This window comes from Panthera tigris, chromosome A2, assembly GCF_018350195.1.
Source record: "Panthera tigris isolate Pti1 chromosome A2, P.tigris_Pti1_mat1.1, whole genome shotgun sequence".
Taxonomy (NCBI): Eukaryota; Metazoa; Chordata; class Mammalia; order Carnivora; family Felidae; genus Panthera; species Panthera tigris.
In genome coordinates this window covers 135407362-135428955 of record NC_056661.1, presented here as the reverse complement: position 1 = coordinate 135428955, position 21594 = coordinate 135407362, and the positions used below count along the sequence as shown (strand labels likewise).

The following is a 21594-nucleotide window of genomic DNA, read 5'->3' as shown; positions in this document are numbered from 1 at the left end:
GGGACATTTTAACAATATTTGTTCTTCCAATCCATGAGCATGGAATATCTTTCCATTTGTGTCACCTGTAATTTCTTGCATTAATGTTTTATAGTTTGCAGAATATAGATCTTTCACCTCCTTCATTAAGTTCATTGCTAAGTATTTTATTATTTTCAATTGTAATGTGATTGTTTCCTTAATTTCTCTTTCTGCTACTTCATTATTAGTGTATATAAATGCAGCAGATTGCTGCATATTGATTTGAATCTTGCAAACTTACTGAATACATTTATCATTTCCAATCATTTTTGGTGGAATCTTTAGGGTTTTCTATATTTAGTATCATGTCATCTGCAAATAGTGAAAGTTTTACTTCTTCCTTACCAGTATGGATGGATCCCATTTCTTTTTCTTGTCTGATTGCTGTGACTAGGATTTCCAATATTCTGTTGAATAAAAGTGGTGACAGTGGACATCCCTGGCTTGTTTCTGACCTTAGGCATAAGGCTTTCTGCTTTTCTCCATTAAGGATGATGTCAGCTGTGAATTTATCATACATGGCCTTTATTATGTTGAGGTATGTTCCCTCTAAACTTACTTCGCTGAGGGTTTTTTATCATGAATGGATGTTGTACTTGGTCAAATGCTTTTATTGCATCTGTTGAAATGATCATATGGTTTTTATCCTCTTGTTGATGCAATGTATCACTCTGATTGATTTGCTAAAAATTATTTTTAATATACTTGGAGTAGATCTGCCCCCAACACCCCAATTCATATGCTGAAGTTCTAACTCTCAATGTGACTGTATTTGAAGATAGGGCTTCTTGTAGGTAATGAAGTTTAAATGAGGTCGTAAGGGTGGGGTCTTAATCCAATAGGTTGATGACTTTATAAGAAGAAAAAGAGAGCTATCTCTCTTTCTCTCCACCCTATATGAACACCATGAGAAAGCAGCCATCTACAAGCCAGGAAGTGATTTCTCACTGGTAACCATCAGCTAGCACCCTGATCTTGGGCTTCCAACCTTCAGAACTGTGAGAAAATAAATTTCTGTTGTTTAAGGTCTATGATATTTTATTAAAGCCATTTGAGCTGACTAATACACACTCAAGGTTTTGGCATTGTCCTACGTGCATTATGGCCATTATCTCACTTAATCTCATGCTAATGATAAAAGGTAATTATTTTCCTTCCATTATTACCAATAAGAAAATTGATGGTCTGAGAAATATGCCTTGAATTTCTCACAGATTTGTTTGGCTTTGATGATCTCTTCACATCACATAAACAACTCCTCATCAAGTGAAATATTGAGGCTGTAAACAATTAAAAGGCATTGAAAGCAAAAGAGAACATCGCACTAAACCTCCTGGATAAGGTAGACTTGCATGTTTAGGATGGGTCATTGATTCAATTACATATATCTCCTCAGTGGGGTGCCTGGGTGGCTCAGTTGGTTGAGCATCTGACTCTTCTTTTTTTTTTTTAATGTTTATTTATTTTTGAGAGAGAGAAAGAACACGAGTGGGGAAGGGGCAGAGAGAGAGCCAGAGACACAGAATCCGAAGCAGGCTTCAGACTCTGAGTTGGCATCACAGATTCCGACATGGGGCTTGAACTCATGAACCACGAGATCATGACCTGAGCCAAACTTGGATGCTTAACTGACTGAGCCACCCAGGTACCCTGAGCATCTGACTCTTGATTTCAGCTCCGGTCATGATCTCACAGTTCATGAGCACAGTTCTGTGCTGGGCATAGAGCCTGCTTAAGATTGTCTCTCCTTCTCCCTCTGCTCCTCCACTGCTCTTGAGCCACTCACTGTCTCAAAAAAAAAAAAAAAAAAAAAAACACAAAAAACATATATATGGATATATATGGATATATATATATATATATCCATATATATATATGTTTTTATATATATATAAATATATATATATCCATATATATATCCATATATATATTCATTATATGTATATATATATCCTCATTATATGTGTGTGTGTGTGTGTGTGTGTGTATATATATATATATATATATATATATATATATATATATCTTCTCATTATTTAGATTATTTGTATGGCATGGTCTCTGCCATTTCCCCCAAATTATTATATAGTAATATAAATATAAAAACCTAACTATAACATTTTAATCATCACAATAGAAAAGTTTACCTATACTCCATAGTTTACTATTTTCCAATGAATTGTAAACTTAACCGTGGACAGACAGTATTTCACTTTAATTGTGACATTTCTAATCTGAACTTTAATCCTATGAATATAGCGAAGAACCTTACTAATTAGCAAACCTTTTGTTTTTTTCTTTTTTTTTGCACCATAGTGAAGAAAATACGTTTATTTTTACTAAGTGCTTTTTGGGAGACATCATATTGGATAATGGACATATTAGCATGGTATACTATTTGAAGAATATCCTATTTGATATTCCAACTTAGATTTTAAGAGGTGTAGATTATGTAAAATATAGTTCTATATTGTGCAAAAGATAAAGATTAATAGATTCATGAGTAAAAGACTAGAGAAATTCACTTAAATGGAAAAACATTGACTTGATATTTTGATATGACTATTAAACAGTATATATGACAGTGAACATGTACCTGATCAATTTTGCCTCCTTTACTCAAGATGCAAATGAGGATATCACTTTCCTAGAAGATCACTCTACATTCTTTCCTCCATGAAGTCACGGGTACAAATGGATGTACATGGCTTTAGCTGCTTCTCCCTATAATAGTATGTGCAGAAATAGAATATTAGTCCTAATTCAAAATATTTGAGTTAAATGAAAGATACTTGACAGAAAAAATGAACCATTTGACAGTTAAGAATTTGTAGTATTTTAAAAGCAAGGAAACTGTTAAAGATAGAGTTTATTAAGCACAGAAACATAAACTCTTAATGACATCTCATTGATATCCATTTAATTGTTCCTATAACCAGAGGATGTCTCTGTGAGTACACCTTCATTATTCACAAGAAAAAAAAGTGCTTTGTGAAAGCTATCAAAATCAATTACAGTTTGTCCACTTTGGGGGGCCAATGAGGCAGAGAATTAACCTCCAACTAATTTCCAAAGTCATTTACCAGCTGATGGCTTAGTACATTCACTGCCACAGGCACCAGGCACTTTGGAACATTTGCAAAATGCATGCTGTAGAGTGCAGGAAACGTATCATCTGGGTCATGATAGACTCATGAGCCATGTTTGTTTATTTATTTTGTACTCATAAAACCCCCTGAGGTCCAGTAAATACACAATTTAATTTTATTAATAAATATATCTCTAAAGTCAACAAGAAATCCTATGCTCTCTAATGCAAACTAAAAATCTTCCAGTCACTTATTAAATTACCTAAAAGGCACAGTAAAGCTAGAGGAATAACATGAGTTCAGATGAATGTTATGTTGCATTCCTTCTATAATATAAATAAGCAGGAACCACATCCAGACAGTACGACCTTTACAAATGATGAAATTTCTGAAAGTAATTGCTTAAAGTAAAAATGAAATCAGTAATGACTTAATTGACACTGTGGTCAACTTACCTTCTAAGTTCTAAGATACTGAAATAGATAATACAAACATATTAACTCTCTAGGGGCACACTCTTTAGTTGTCTAAAGATTTAGTGAAAATCTAATTATTTTATATTTTTACAATGATAACTGTTTATATCATTTGATACTCTGATTTGGACATTACCCTAAAATGTGAAAAACCTTGTACTTTTTACTTAAGTACATATTTTTATTACCAATTTGTGGGCAGTAAGCATCACTTTAAATAAAAGCGTTAACTGAATACAAAATAGCTTAGGAAAAAATGTCTCCAAAGATGTCAGGATAACAGGATGAGAAAATGTAACAATGTGTTCAGCATCAACATGTCTGAGAAAATCCTCCTGATGCATTCTGCCAGACAGATAAATTCATCTACATCAACCTCTAAGAAAGATAATCTAATAAAGATGCAGTGTGAAAGGAAATTGATATTTGGTCAGGGGGAAAAGAACAAATGAAGCATTTGTTAGAGTACATTCAGACTATCATTTCCAATACTGACTGATCAAATGAGACTTTAAATATCCACATTTTCAAGAGGCAGAAGACAGTAGTGTTTGTTTTGTTTTTCTGCAGAATCTAACCAGGTACAGTGTTTCCTAATTCAATCTTGATAATATTTATCTCATTAATTCAAAGGCCTTTGACTTATAATTATCATATTACACATATAGAAAGAGCTCTCAAGACAGTCGTAATATCAGATAAACAGACTCAGAGGGCTTGTTAATCAAACTTGCAATAACTATAGAGGAAATAGACAATCTAAGGATTTCTCAGAAATCTATATATCCCCAAATATCTTCTGCTCTAAAGCATGGAATGCTCGCTATTAAAATTTTAACAGGTTAGTGAATAACATTATGGACTTAAGTCTAGAAAGCAGGCCTTGCAATACCTGAGAGTGATTGTCACCTCATGAGCTCTGGGCCATGAAGCAGGTGTAGGTCTGGGAAGGGGCTGGAATGGGAAGATGCTGGAGGAAGCTGTGTAATTCTAAAACAAGAGGGACAGGCCAGCAAGATACATTTTATTTTCCTCATGCATTTTCACTGCGTTTTTAAATGTGTTTTAGTTTCCTTTGGACTAGCAGAATAATTTTAGAACGTAATATCTACCAACACAGCCACAACTGAACTCTGTTATCCACCAATAAGAGTTTGTTAATATGCCATTGTGCTAAGCATTACTGCTGAGGTGTCTTTGATAAGTGCTTTGAAGATTTTGATACCGGGGCCTTCTCAAACCAGGGTAACTAGCAGCTTGCTGGAAGAATCCATGTATAAACTAGAATACAAAATACCTTTACTTTTTCATTTTTATAAGAAATAAAAATAAATCTTAGTTTTCAATGGACTACTTTGGTGTGTGTTTCCTCCCATATCCCATCAATTCAGGTTCTTAGCTTCTAGCTAGAGGGTTACTCTATGAAACAGCTGTGAAGCATTATTAAGGGAACCAAAACTACAAGAAGACTCATTTAACAGATTTGAAGAGAAAATTTACTATGTGGTATTTAAAATGTGTATGTCCTCATAAATAAAATTGTGCCTTCATATACTGCATACAATGATCTCCCCTTATAAATTACATACACATATAGCCACACACACACACGGTCATTTAATTATTATCAAATCCTAAGTAAATCTAGCACTGTCTAGCTTATTGAAATCCCTTCTCTTTGACAATAATATCATCAGTGAATTAAATCCTGCAAGTGAAGCAGATGGCATAAATAAGCTGCTTATACCAACGCATAGCATGTGCAAAAGGTTAATTGAACTGCCTCATCATGAATTATATATATATATTTTTCCCCAGTCTAGCAGCATTTAGAACAAAATGATGTTTTTCCCCTAGTTTAATTAGTGTGATGACATTAATTATAATCATAACAATTCCAACACTACTAAAAATAAACTGTGAAAAATTTAATGTATTTTTAAAAATCATGTTATTTTACCCCTTAAAGGAGTGTGTTATGTTCATGGTATTGGGAATGGCATTCAAATAGTCTTTAAAAATTGAAGAGGCATCCTAACCTAAAGACGATGATGGCATTCTGCTGGTCAGTGTTCTGTGCAAAAGCCAATAGAGACTGCAGGCTCCAGATGCTTTCTCAAAAATAATTTTCCCAGAAATATATACAGTAATTTCAAAAGGGCACTAAAAAACTAGTGTTACTGTTGGCTGGCTTTGGTTCTCAAACATATGGAAACATTTGTGAAAGAGGTCAATAGGAGGTCATAGCTTGCAAACCTAGATATCTCAGTTGACACAAGGTTGTATCTTTTTTCTATTTTACCAGTGGCTTTTCTTTTTTTTCTTTTTTCCATTTCATATGTCACTTTAGTGTATTTCAGATTTTGTAAATTAGCTAATTGTAAAACTCTCATACTAGGGGATAAGGTTTGAACAGTCTATAATATTTGGGGGCAGTGTGCATGTGTGCACATGAATACATGTGTGTGTCATTCTTTAGGCTCATTATAAGCAGTATCTTTGCCTTAAACATATCTATCTATACATTCAGTCTAGTACAAGTACCAGAAAACAGTAAGTGGCTCAAGTATTTTTTCAAAGGAATAGAGACTTTAAATTATTCAAACTTAAGATTTACTGAAATAGTTTATATTTTTGTAGTCATAAGTAACTAGGTCACACATGTGGAAGTCTCTGTGTTTTTATTAACTCACCAAAAGTGTGTTAGTTTGTAATACTATTGACCAACAGTAGCTATATGGTTGATCTCTTTGTCTTCTTAATCCATGTTGTAAAACGATACCAACAACAAAATGGCAAGAATCAGGCATGTGATCCATATTACACGTTTCAACGTGAAGTTTTGTCCACAAACATCATATAACCAGGCCTGATTATTATCTGTGATGCCAATGTCAACCCACAAAGAATGAACGCTAAATGAAAGCTTCTAAGAATAAGAGCTTCCCTATAGCATCCATAGATTTTTTAAAAAGCTGTCTTTGAGGATAATTTTAGATATTAGCCTCTATCCATTTAATCACCATCATATAAAATAAATCCACAATTATTGTCATCAAAACACTTGTCATGTATCATGTTAATTTTTTTCTAATTTGATATTTGGACATATGTTACACCTATGTTGTAAGTTAGAAAAAAGACTAATTTTGTGTTTTTAGTAATGAATTAGGTCTCCTTTTCATTCTTGGTTTTATGTCAGCTGTTGATGATGTTGCCACAACTGAACTCTCAGCACCACTAAGAGATGCCCCCTCCCAGGGCCCCATGTTTTGGAATTCCTCTTTCTGACCCCAATATATTCTTATGAGCTTGGAAGACAGACAGAGGGGGGTTAAAATGAGGATCTGTGTCTATTTTTATGCTGATACATAGTATTTTCATTACTATAGCTTTGTAATATAGTTTGAAATCAGGACACATGATGTCTCCAGTTTTTTGTTTGTATTTTTGGTTTAGTACAGGCAACACACAGTGTTACATTAGTCTGAGGTATATAGCCTAGTGATTCAGTAAGTTTATACACTATGCTATATTCACTACAAGTATAACTGTCCCCATACAATGCTATTACAATGTCATTGACAATATTTCTTATGCTATGCTTATTCTCTTGACTTATTCATTCCATAATGGGAAATCTATATCTCCTACTTCACTGATTTTCCTAACTCCCCACACCCCTCCCCTCTGGCCACCATCAATTTGTTTTGTGTATTTATAGATCTAAGTCTGATTTTTTCTTCTTTTTCCAAGTTTTTTATTTAAACTCCAGCTAGTTGACATACAATGCAATATTAGTTTTAGTTGTAGAATTTAGTGATTCATCAGTTACGCACAACACTTGGTGCTCATCACAACAATATCCTTACTGTCCATCACCTGTTTAACTCATAACCCCACCTACCCACAGTCCCTCCATAACCGTCAGTTCTCTATAGTTAAGACTAAGTTTCTTGGTTTGCCTCTCTTTTGCTCTGCCCGTGTTCATTTTTATTCTGCTTTTTAATTGTTTATTCATTTATGTTTGGTTTTTTTTAGATTCCACTAACGAACCAAACCATATAGTGTTTGTCTTTCTCAGTCTGATTTATTTTACTTAGCATTATATCCTCGAGATTCATCCATATTTTCTCAAATGGCATGATCTCATCTTTTTTAATGGCTGTATAATATCCCATTGTATGTTTATATATATATACATATATACATATATATATATATATATACATATATACATATATATATATGTATACATATATATATATACATATATACATATATATATATATACATATATATATATGTATATATGTATATATATATATATATATAAAATGTATACACACACTACATACTCATCCATTGGTCTGTTGATTGACACTTCAATTACTTCCATATCTTGGCTGTTGTAAATAATGCTGCAATAAACATAGGAGTGCATATATCTTTTTAAATTGGTATTGTTGTTTTCTTTGGGTAAATATCCAACAGTGGAATTGTTGGATCTTACGGTATTTCTATTTTTAATATTTTGAAGAAACTCCATACTGTTTTCCACAGTGGCTCTACCAGTTTGCATTCCCAGCAACAGTGAACCATGCACCAGGTTTTTTTTTTTTTTTTCTCCACATCCTCACCAACACTTGTTATTTCTTTTTGAGTTTAGCCATTCTAACAACTATAAAGCAATACCTCATTGTCGTTTTGATTTGCATTTCCCCGATGATGAGTGGTGTTGAGCATCTTTTCATGTGTCTGTCTTTTTCAGGTTCTATCTGTATGTCTTCTTTAGGAAAATGTCTGGTCAGGTCCTCTTCCCTTTTTTTTTTAAATTGGATTGTTTTTTGGTGTTGAGTTGTACAAGCTCTTTATATATTTTGGATATTAACTCCTTATCAGATATGTCATTTGCAAATATCCTCTCCTACTCAGTAGGTTGCCTTTTTGTATTGTTGATAATTTGTTTTGCTGTGCCTTTTATTTTGATGTCCAGTTTTGTCTTCTTTCTCAAGATTCTTTTGGCTAGTCAAGGTCTTTTGTCATCTCATACAAATTTTAGCATTGTTTTTCTGTTTCTGTGAAAAATAGCATTGGGATTTTGATAGGGATTGCATTGTATGTGTAGATGGCTTTGAGTAGTATGGACATTTTAACAGTATTAATTCCTCCATTCCATGTGCATGGAGTATCTTCTCATTTATTTGTGCCTTGAAATAACATTTTATTACCTAATTTCTCAAATTTACTATGTTTGTCATTCTTCTAGTGTGTTCAAGCTTAAATAGTCTCTGTCCTGATTGATGATAACGGCTATGTTCACCTACTGCTCAAGTTATCATCTTAAAACCCAAATGTTTGCAGTGTGTTACATTGCTTAAAAGTTTTGGTGGTATACCTTTGATTGGAAAGCAATTGTTAAAACCCTCCTTAATTTGGCCTGTATAATCTCTTTTAGACTATCCTTGCCTAATTCCAATTTTTCACATAATTGAAAAAAAACTTTTTTTTAATGTTTACTTTTGAGAAAGACAGAGACAGAGTGTGAGCAGGGAGGGGCAGAAAGAGGGAGACACAGAATCCGAAGCAGGCTCCAGGCTCTGAGCTGTCAACACGGAGCCTGATGTGGGCTTGAATTCACAAACTGCAAGATCATGACCTGAGCCAAAGTTCGACGCTTAACTGAGCTACACAGGTGCTCCCCCCAAAAAGTTTTCTTTAACATAAAATAAATCATATCTCTATTCATCCCCTGAAGCAGCTTTGGTGCCTTCTCAATGCACTCAGAGAGATTAAAAAAAAAATCCAAAAACTCCTTCCAATGGCTTCTAAGTCCCTAAATAATGTATCCTCTTCCTGGCATTCTAATTGTGTTCTATTACCAGTCTCACTTTTTTCATTACATTCTTATCACACCATTGTTCTTTCAGTTAATTAAAAAGACGTGTTCTTTCCCATTTCAAACTCTCTGTAGATGCTGATCCTGGAACATGAATGCTATGTTCCCTCTGTGTCACAGGCTTAATTTCTCTTACTTCAAGTCTCTGTTCTTCTCTGACCAGTCCACTTAACATTAGTTCATTTTCCCCTCCTGGTTCAGCTCCCTCTTTTCTTACTAACATCAATTTCAGTTTGTAAGTATTTCTCTGTTTTATTTATTTATTTTTTTTATGTCTACAATTAGCACAAAGCCAAAAGAAAAAGGCAGGCCAGCTCTCTGCCTTCTTCATCAACATATTCTCTAATATCGTTCTTTGGAACTCAGCAGCAATCTAACCTTGTGAATGAACAAGCAAATGAACACTAGATGCTCAATAAATATGTGTAAATTGTGTGTCAATCCTAATTGAATTCCAAGGATATGGCAGCCATAAAGAAAAGTAAAAAATATTTCTAGTGAGGAAAAAAAAATAGAAAGTAGGAAATCCATTTGTTTTTTATTATACAGTAGTCAGTTTGTTTCCAAAGGGTCATTGATGGATTAAATTGTTTACTGCAGAAGAATATTGAATGGCCCCACTTTGATGTATCAGTTTTACTATAAGGGTAGATTTATAATGTCATATGTCAAATAATGTTTTGTGCCATGAGGATATAATATTTATTTTTCAAGTTTTTCTCAATTTTCTTTTCCAATTAAATGAAAGTAATGTAGAATACCTGGTTAACAAGAATTTTTCTAAGATTCTGCAATTATTTCAGCAGATAGATATATGGCATAAGAGATTTAAAAATATATAGATGCCTGTACTTATGTATACTTATATCTACATAAAAATATGTGTATATATATGTATATATTTTATATGTTTCAGATATATATAAATACACATGTGCATATATATACACATTTGTAAATATAAATATACACACATACATACACATGTATTTACATATATACATAAAACAGTCATTACTAGTTCAGTTAGTTAAATCTGTGTAGCTATGATTATAGCCACAGTGCATCCCACATCATTATTTTCTTTTCTCTGTGCCATGGTGCACAAATGGTATCACTAACTTTACTCAAATTCAGGAAGAAAATAAGAAAAAATAACTTAGTAGAATTTTATTTCAACCTGTCTCCCTTGGAGTGCCTGGGTGGCTCAGTCGGTTAAGCCTCCGACTCTTGATTTCAGCTCAGGTCAGTGAGGTGAAGCCCCACCTCAGGCTGCACTGACACCACAAAGCCTGCTTAGGATTTGCTCTCTCCCTCTCTCTGCCCTTCCCCTGTTTGCACTTGGTCCTGTGCACACACACTTTCGCTCTCTCTCAAAATAAATAAACATCAAAACAAACAAACAAACACAACAAACCTGCCTCTCCTCAAGGCACAAGTGGCCAGCTTATACTGCCAGGTGTTAACTAACAGTTATCTTTATTGCTTTGCATTTGAACCAAGCATTGAAAGCAAATATGTTACTCATAATGTAAGCTTTATGAATAAATCATTCGGTGCTCTGAAATAATATAATTTCTTGACACCAATAGAATGTTTCAGTAGTCATCTAGGTACTGTTTTCTTTCTTTTACATTTGATACTATGTGTTTCTCTTAGGTTTTTCCTTAGTTCCTGGTCAGTGAGTAAAATTAGTCCATTTATTTATTTATTTTAGCATGTTAAGACTTACTCTTAATTGCTTTAGCATAAAAATATCTTAGTTTAATATTTTCCTTTCTTTTTCCCTCAAGAAATATGATTTGTAATCTAAAATAAAACTGTAATAATTATATAATATCACTTATAGTATATAGTATACAAACACACTCATCATGTCTTCAAATACAACAGACACAATTATATAGTGTTTGCTATACCATTAAAAATGGTTTATACTGGTGGAAGATCATAGTGATGGAAAATCATCTTTGTTGTTATTGTAATATCAAGTTCACAAAAAATTCAGAAGTGTTCTGAGTTTCTAGAGCAGTTTAAAACTTCTTTTAAAAAAAGATTTATTTTGTTATAGTTTTTTTTTATTATTTTACTTAAATCCAAGTTAGTTAACATGCAGTGTAATAATGGTTTCAGGAGTAGAATTTAGTGATTCATCACTTACATACAACACCCAGTGCTCATCACAACAAGTGCCCTCCTTAATGCCCATCACCCATTTAGCCCATCCTCCCACCCACCTCCCCTCCAGCAACCTTTAGTTTGTTCCCTGTATTGTTTTTATTGGAGTAAACTATTCATCACTGAAGGTAACTACCCCACTTTTCTTCTAGATTTTCAGTATATATCCATTACTATTTTATACATAATTTCTAAAAGCTATTTTATTATATTTAATCCTTTTCAAAAGGCAAAAATGTTACCTAATGATATATTTTGTGATAAAGATAACCCTAGCTGTTAAAATTCTTTTGGTGTGAAGTTTTCCATTGGTTAGGCTTTCACTATCATATTCCTTCTTATTAACATATTATATTCAATTTCTGAACAATAGACTAGTTGCATGTGAATGAATTAAATCATAATATTCTGGTTTTCTTTCCTGACAATTTATCAGTACATTTCCATAATCAAATCAGTTTTGTTACAGTTAACACATACATTCTGTTAAATACACTTAGTATTTATTGAGCTATCTGGGTTTCATTTAATTCTAACAAAGTACTTTATATAGAGTAAGTACTTTATATGGATTTCATTTGCTTCTAACAAAAATCCTACATGTAGGTGCTACAGTTACCTACAGTGAATACATTTTGAAATTAAGACTTAAAGGTTAAAATCATTTCCATTATCATTCTGGGGTCTGACTTAACTCATGTAGCCCAACTGTATAGATCTATCCTCAGGGAAGAGGAGAAGAACTGCTTGGCATGTCTGAAACTCTGCCTAACTTACTTTCAGTATGTATTTATCTCTGCTATACTGGGATGTGCACACAAAATGACCCCCCATTAGTTATAGTTTCATTTACTTAATGTTTTCATTTCCCTTTTTCATAAAAATTCATTCTAATTGTCTTAAAAACCCTTTTGCGATTAGCTCCTTTACAGTTCTCACACCAATTTGTACCTGAGGAAGAACTACAAACAAGCAAAAATGAAAACTCAATTATGAAGCTAATTATCTAGTAATTTCTCCCTTAAAGTTGTTCAAGAATATAATTTCCTAGTTTTAATTATTGGTTTTTGCACCATTCCTATTTTTTAAAAATGTATTTTCTTGTTCACCTAAATGGACCAGCTTCTTCTTAAGCATCTCTCGATTTAAAATCTACTTTTTTCTTCAGGGTGCCTGTGTGGCTCAGTTGGTTAAGCGTTCAACTTCAGTTCAGGTCATGATCTCACTGTTTGTAGGTTCAAGCCACACATCAGGCTTTGTGCTGACAGCTCAGAGCCTGGAGCCTGCTTCAGATTCTACATCTCCCTCTGTCTCTCTGCTCCTCCCCGACTCACTGTGTGTGTGTGTGTGTGTGTGTGTGTGTGTGTGTGTGAAAAATAAATATTAAAAACAAATATAAGGGAGGAGTCAACATGGCAGAGAATTAGGGGGACCAGAAGTTCCCTCGTCCCTCAGACACAGCAGTATTTAGGCCAGAAGTCTTGGAATCCCAGGAATCTGGGCTACAGAGTGACAAAAACATCTCCAGGGGCCCCGGGGACAACTTGGAGGGCCATATGTGTGTGATTGCGAACTGGGAGAGAGAAAACCGGTGGCATAGACACAGTGTGGAGGGATCCCCTTCTGCGGAGAAACAAAAGGAAGAGAAAGAGGAGAGGCTGTGGAAGTGTAGGATTGAATTTGGACAAGAGAAAAACCACGGACTGGGGAATAGAAAAAACAGAGAAAGAACCAATTTCCAACATGATCCTGAGTTGTGAGGTTTTCTCTGTACTGGGGCCTGCCACCCTTTACCCATGCCTGGGGAGGAGGGTAGCCAATCCCGGGCTCCTAAGTGAGGAGCTCAGAGCCTCAGCTGGAGAGAGCAGTCCTCTCCCTTCAGTGCTGTGGGAAGAAGGCATATAGCCTCCAAGGACAAAAGACCTGCAGGCGCCCGCCAACCAGAAACCCTGTGTCGGCTGGCTGGTGGAGTGGCACTTCCCCTGAACTGGGGCACACAGAGCAGGATCCTTCAAGACATCAGGGTTTGAATCCCAGCCAAGGGCCTGGGAGGTGCGGGAGACTGTAGAGGAACAAAACCTGCCCACTGACACCTGCATGGCACTGTGAGGGCAGCCTCAACAGAGTGGCTTGAGACACCCAGTCCGAGAAGGGGGGAGAGACTGGGCTGTAGCCATTTTTCTCCCCATCACTAACAAGGTGGGACTTCAGGGAACAGACAAGGGGCCCACAGTGGAGGTGGGACCCACCTAAGCAAACCACACCTCTCCACACCTTGTAACTGCACATCTACTGGAGCAAGGTTGACATTGACTCAACCAGACACCCCTCCTCCAGACCAGCACAGCCACGGTTCTAAGACACCATCAGGTATCAGTCCAGTAGTTTTGCATTTTCTGATTTGATTCTTGATAGATATATATGTATGTATATATATATATGTATATATATATATATGTGTGTGTGTGTGTGTGTGTGTGTGTGTGTGTGTGTGTGTGTTTCTTCCTCTTATACCTTTCCTTGTCTATTCTGGTTATTCTGGTTTTTGGTTTGTTTAAGAACATTTTTTATCTATTCTTTTTACACACCTTCTATATCTTCTTCTTTATTTTCCTCTCTCTCTCTCTCTCTCTCTCTCTCTCTGGATTAAGACATACAGATTCTCTGATTCTCTGCCTGGCCAGTTTTTTTTTTCTTTTCTTTTCCCCCAACACTGTCATTTCTCTCTTTGCATGGAATAAGGCTTCTTCCACCACCACCCCCCTTTTTATATTTTTTCCAGTGTTACTTCAATGAACAAATCAAACCACACCTGGTGGAAGGCCCAAACCATCACTGCAAGTAGGGAGATATAGGAACCAGAGTCACAACAATAGAAAGAACACAACACACTCCAAAAACACCTCCTGAAGGGCCAGGCCCTGAACAGTGTATGACTTTAATACAGTAGTGCTCGCAGGTGCAGGGCACTTATTCTGTCCCTTATTAAAACACACAGGGACAGAAAACTAGTCAAAATGATGAAATGGAAGAATTTTCCTCAAAAGAAATTCCAGAAGAAATGATGAGAGAATTGCTCAAAACAGATACAAACAATATAACTAAGCAAGAATTTAGAATAGTAGTCATAGGGTTAATAGCTGAGGTTGAAAAAAGCATAGAAGGCAGCAGAGAATCTATTGCTGCAGAGATTAAGGAACTCAGAAATAGTCACGATGAATTAATAAATGTTGTAAATGAGGTGCAAAATAAACTAGATGCAGTGACAACAAGGATGGAGGAAGCAAAGGGGAGAACAAGTGAAACAAGATAAAAGTATGGGAAAAAATGAAGCCGAGAAAAAGAGAGAAGAAAATACTAAAACACGAGGGAAGAATTAGGGAACTATAATATCCATATCATAGGAGTACCAGAAGAATAAGAGAAAGGGGCAGAAGGTTTACTTGAACAAATTATAGCTGAGAACTTAATTTAGGAAAGGAGGCATATGTCCAAATCCAGGAAGCACAGAGAACTCCCTTCAGATTTAAAAGGAATAGGTCTTCTCTACAGGATATCATAGTGAAACTGTCAAAATACAAAGAGAAAGAGAGAATTCTGAAAGCAGCTAGGGACAAAGGGGCCTTAACCTACAAGGGTAGACACATAAGGGTAGTAGCAGACCTGTCCACTGAAACTTGGCAGGCCAGAAGGTAGTGGCAGGAAATATTCAATGTGCTGAATAGGAAAAATGTGCAGCCAAGAATCCTTTATCCAGCAAGGCTGTCATTCAGAATAGAAGGAGAGATAAAAGCTTTCCCAGACAAACAAAAACTGAAAGAATTCATGACCACTAAACCAGCTCTTCAAGAGACCCTAAGGGAGACTCTGTGAGTGGAACCCTGAAAAGACTACAAAGGACCGGAGACATCACCACAAGCATGAAACCTACAGATAACACAATGACACGACATCCATCTTTCAGTAATAACTCTGAATGTAAATGGGACTAAATGCTCCAATCAAAAGACACAGGGTATCAGAATTGATAAAAAAAAAAAAAAAAAAAAAAAAACAAGATCCATCTATATGCTGTCTACAAGAGACTCATTCGAGACCTGAGGACACCTTCAGATTGAAAGTGAGGGGATGGAGAACCATTTATCATGCTACTGGAAGTCAAAAGAAAGCTAGAGTAGCCATACTTGTATCAGAAAAACTTGATTTTAAACTAAAGGCTGTAACAAGAGATGAAGAAAGGCATTATATCATAATTACAGAGTCTATCCATCAAGAAGAGCTAACAATTATAAATGTTTATGCCCCAACTTGACAGAACCCAAATATATAAATCAATCACAAACATAAGCAATCTTATTGATAAGAATACCATAATTGCAGGGGACTTTAATACTCCACTTACAACAATGGATAGATCATCTAGGCAGAAAATAAATAAAAACACAAGGGCCTTGAATGATACATTGGACCAAATGGACTTGACATATATATTCAGAACTTTTCATCCAAAAGCATCAGAATACACATTCTTCTCAAGTGTACATGGAACATTCTCCAAGATAGATCACATACTAGGTCACAAAACAGCCTTCAATAAATTTAAAAAAAATTGAGATCATACCATGCATATTTTCAGATCACAGTGGTATGAATCTTGAAATCAACCCCTCACACACACACACAAACTGGAAATCCTCCAAATGCATGGAGGTTAAAGAACATCCTACTAAAGAATGGATGGGTAAACCAGAAAATTAAGGAAGAAATTAAAAACTATATGGAAGCAAATGAAAATGAAAACACGACAGTCCAAACCATTTGGGATGCAGCAAAGACAATCATAAGGCAAAAATACATTGCAGTTCAGGCCTATCTCAAGAAACAACAAAAGTCCCAAATACATAATCTAACTTCACACCTAAAGGAACTAGAAGCAGAACAGCAAAGAAACCCCAAAGCCAGCAGAAGAAGAGAAATAATAATGATTAGAACAGAAATAAACAATATAGAATCCAAAAATAACAGTAGAAAAGAGCAATGAATCTAACAGCTTCTTTTTTGAAAATATAAAATTGACAAACCCATAGCCAGATTTCTCAGAAAGAAAAGATAGAGGACCCAAGTAGATAAAATCACAAATGAAGGAGGAGAGGTCACAACTAACATCACAGAAATACAATTATTGGACAATACTATGAAAAAATATATGCCAACAAGCAGGACAACCTGGGTGAAATGGACAAATTCCTAGATACCCACAAACTACCAAAACTCAAATGGAAAGAAATAGAAAATTTGAACAGATCCATAACCAGTGAAGAAGTTGAACCAATTATCAAAAACCTCCCAACAAATAACAGTCCTGGGCCAGATGGCTTCCCAGGGGAATTCTACCAGACATTTAAATCAGAGTTAATACCTATCTCCCTGAAGCTGTTACAAAAAAAAAAAAAAAGAAAGAAAGAAAGAAAAGAAATGGAAGGAGAGCTTCCAGACACATTGATTGCCAAACCAGAGACCTCACTAAAAAGGAAAATTACAAGCCAATATCCCTGATTAACATGGATGCAAAAATTCTCAACAGGATACTAGCAAATCAAATTCAGTATATCAAAAGAATTATTTACCATGATCAAGTGGGATTCATTCCTGGACTGCAGGGCTGGTTCAATCCCTCAAATCAATTAATGTGATACATCAAATTAATAGAGGAAAGGATAAGAATCATGTGACCCTTTCAATAGATGCTGAAAAAGCATTTGACAAAAGTACAGCATCCTTTCTTAATAAAAACCCTCAAGAAAATAAGGATAGAAGGAACATACCTTAACATCACAAAAGCCGTATATGAAAAGCCCAGAGCTAATATAATCCTCAATGGGGAGAAACTGAGACCTTTCCCTCTGATATCAGGAACACGACAGGGATGTCCATTCTCACCACTGTTGTTTAACATAGTGTTAGAAGTCTTAGTCTCAGCAATCAGACAACAAAATGAAATAAAAGACATCCAAATTTGCAAAGAAGTCAAAGTTTCACTTTTTGCAGATGGCATGATACTTTACATGGAAAACCTGAAAGCCTCTACCAAAAAGCTGCTAGACCTGATACATGAATTCAGCAGTTGCAGGATACAAAATCAATGTACAGGAATTGGTTACATTTCTATACACTAACAATGAAGCAACAGAAGAAGAAATCAATCCCATTTACAATTACACCAAGAACCATAAAACACTTAGGAATAAACCTAGCCAAAGACATATGCTGAAAACTATAGAAAATTTATGAAAGAAATTGAAGAAGATACAAAGAAATGGAAAAACATTCCATGTTCATGGATTAGAAGAACAAATATTGTTAAAATATCAATACCACCCAAAGCAATCTGCACATTCAATGCAATCCCAATCAAAATTCCACCAGCATTCTTCTCAGAGTTAGAACAAACAATCCTAAAATTTGTATGGAACCACAAAAGACCCTGAATAGCCAAAGTAATGTTGTAAAAGAAAACCAACGTGTAGGCATCACAATCCTGGACTTTAGCCTCTACTAGAAAGCTGTAATTATCAATACAGTCTGGTATTGGCACAAAAACAGACACATAGACCAATGGAATAGAATAGAGAACCCAGAAATGGACCCACAAGTGTATGGCCAACTAATCTTTGACAAAGCAGAAAAGAGTATCCAGTGGAAAAAAGACAGTCTCTTTAGCAAATGGTGCTGGGAAAATTAGCAATATGCAGAAAAATGAAACTGGACCACGTTCTTACACGATACACAAAAATAAACTCCAAATGGACAAAAGACCTAAATGTGAGACAGGAAACCATCACAACCCTAGAAAAGAAAACAGACAACAACCTCTTTTATGTCAGCCACAGCAATTTCTTGTTCAACACATCTCAAAAGGCTAGGGAAATAAAAGCAAAAATGAACTATTGGAACCTCATCAAGATAAAACTTCTGCACTGCAAACAATCAACAAAACTAAAAGGCAACCAACAGAATGGGAGAAGATATTTTCAAATGACATATTGGATAAAGGGTTTGTATCCAGAATCTATAAAGAATTTGCCAACTCAACACCCGAAAAACAAATAATCCAGTGAAGAAATGGGCAGAAGATATGAATGGACACTTTTTGAAAGAAGACATCAAGATGGCCAACAGACACATGAAAAGATGCTCAACATCTAGGAAAAGATGTTCATCATCAGGGAAATACAAATCAAAACCACGCTGAGATTCCACCTCACACGGGTCAGAGTGGCTAAAAGTAACAACTCAGAAAACAGATGTTGACGAGGATGTGGAGAAATGGGAAGCCTCTTGCATTGTTGGTGGGAATGAAAACTGGTGCAGCCACTCTGGAAAACAGTGTGGAGGTTCCTCAAAAAATTAAAAATAGAACCCTAATACCTAGCAATAGCACTACTAGGAATTTATCCAAAGGATACAGGAGTGCTAATTCACAGGGATACATGTACCCCAATGTACATGTACCCCAATTGTGGAAAGGATTTGGAGAACTAAAAAGGTGGTTTGCTTCAGCCATCATCAAGAGTCTCATAGGCCTTTCATTCATAAAGCAAGTTTCATAGACTGTTATATAAAGTCATATCCAAGTTAAGTATCATTTCATTTTGCTGACATAAATACTCACGAAGTCAAGGTAGCACTATTTATATATTAACCACTATATTAATATAGTGGTTATATTATAACCATTATATTAATATATAATTAAAGCCACTATACACTGCTTTAAATCTTTAGTATAAGCTATAGTAACACATTTAAAAACCAGTTGAAATAGTAATAATATTTTAATTACCTAATTCACAGTATTTGAACATACAGTTGCTTTATGGAAGTAGTAATGAGATAATAGAAATGACATGTGCTTGCATTGCAATACAATATTTTATGTAATGCAGTGGTTAACCTGACATATAGTTCTTTTTTTTTTAATTTTTTTTTAACGTTTATTTATTTTTGAGACAGAGAGAGACAGAGCATGAACGGGGGAGGGTCAGAGAGAGAGGGAGACACAGAATCTGAAACAGGCTCCAGGCTCTGAGCAGTCAGCACATAGCCCGACGCGGGGCTCGAACTCACATACTGCGAGATCGTGACCTGAGCCGAAGTCGGACTCTTAACCGACTGAGCCACCCAGGTGCCCCAACCTGACATATAGTTCTAACAAAACAATAGAGCTATGTTTCACAGGAAAAACAATTGTATAGCTTTAATATTTATTAAAAATTTTAAAAAAGGTTTTTTTTAATGCCATCTCTTAGTTATACTCCACATGTGGCTGGTGGTTATCATACTGGATAGTGAAGGACTAGAGTATTCTATGAATTCTAAGGCATTTATCCAATGGCAGCTTTGATATTTCCCATTTGAGCTGCCTTAAGCAACAAAAATGACTCAAGCTCATTAATCTGGCTCTATCAGTATGTTCTATTCTTAGAAGTGTCAATATGGCTCTTTACCTTTTCCATGCATCAAATAGTTAATGAAAGAAAAAAAGCACAACAAAGCCATTAGTGCAAGTCTTCATTAAAATGTTGTAAATGGGGTGGGGGAGCACCTGGGTCGTTCAGTTGGTTGAGCATTGGACTTCAGCTCAGGTCATGATCTTACAGCTCGGGTTTGTGAGTTTGAGCCCTACATCAGGCTGTCTGCTGTCAGCACAGAGCCTGCTTCGGATCCTCTGTTTCCCTCTCTCTTTGCCCCTCCCCCCTCTCAAAAATAAATAAGCATTGGAAAAAAAACAAAGATAAAATGTTGCTAACGTTCTAAGATCAGTGCTCTGAAGGGAGCAAATAACTCAAAAAATTCATAAGATACATTGAGGAAAGTCATTTAAAGTTCAGTTTGTTCCAAGAATTAGGCACTATTCACATTTTCAGAAGGTATGAGGAAGCAGGTTGGTCAGATCACGGGACAGAAAGCAGGACTGGGGTCATGTTTTAGCAAACATTGCTTGGACAATTTAGCTTCAGTGAGAGATTAAGGGTGAGGGGGGATCGAAGTTGGGACTATAAAAGTTACAACTGAAACTTCCTTTGGCTTTGAAGATCTTTCTCAGTCCTTCCCTTAGGCCCGCAATGGCAACAAGGCTAACATATTTAGGCCACGTGTCAGAGTCCAGACCTTCAACACAAGCTCGGGTTTCTGAGTCTGAAGAACTAGTGAGGTTTGTGATCATAAGAGATGAATGAGTCTAGAGTGCATTCATCAGTTTCTTATATAATCTTTACTTTTCTATAGTGATTTCAGATATCCTTTGGGACAGTAGCCATGTGAAAGTGTTCAAGATTTTGGAAAGGACACAACATAGGACTATAATGGAAAAATAAGTAGAATCAATAACCCATGAAAGTGTCTGCTTAGCCCTCCAACTATTGTTCCTAGTTATATTAAGAAAAAAATTGTATATATATATATATATATATATATATATGTATATGTATATGTATATACATATATATATATATATATATATATATCCCAAAACGCAAAATCTATCTAAATTCTCCTTTCTGGATGACCCAGAAAGTTGCACAGAGGCCAGGTCTCCGTTTTCTTTTCGTAAAATAAAACTGTTCTATCATTTATCTTATCAGTCAGATTTTGTCAAAACAGTAAAGATCATCTTTGGAAACCAGGGCATTAGAATTAAAGGGAAAAAAAATCTTAATTTTCTGTCCTTGAAAATTAGCAATCTAAAATTTTTTTTAATGTTTATTTACTCTTAGAAACAGAGCGTGAGCAGGGGAGGGGCAGAGAGAGAGGGAGACACAGAATCCAAAGCAGGCTCCAGGGCCCTGCACTCTCAGCACAGAGCCCCACGTGGGGCTCAAACCCACAAACCACAAGATCATGACCTGAGCCAAAAATGGATGCCCAACCG

The 21594-nt window shown here is 35.5% G+C and overlaps 1 long non-coding RNA gene across 1 annotated transcript in view; it reads right to left on the bottom strand.

The window, feature by feature from the left end:
• Positions 1-21594, bottom strand: part of LOC122236458 — a 102141-nt gene that overhangs the window by 65812 nt on the left and 14735 nt on the right. Inside the window, exon 2 of the long non-coding RNA XR_006214530.1 lies at positions 2618-2745. This is a non-coding gene — a long non-coding RNA (uncharacterized LOC122236458). The remainder of the gene's footprint in view (positions 1-2617; positions 2746-21594) is intronic.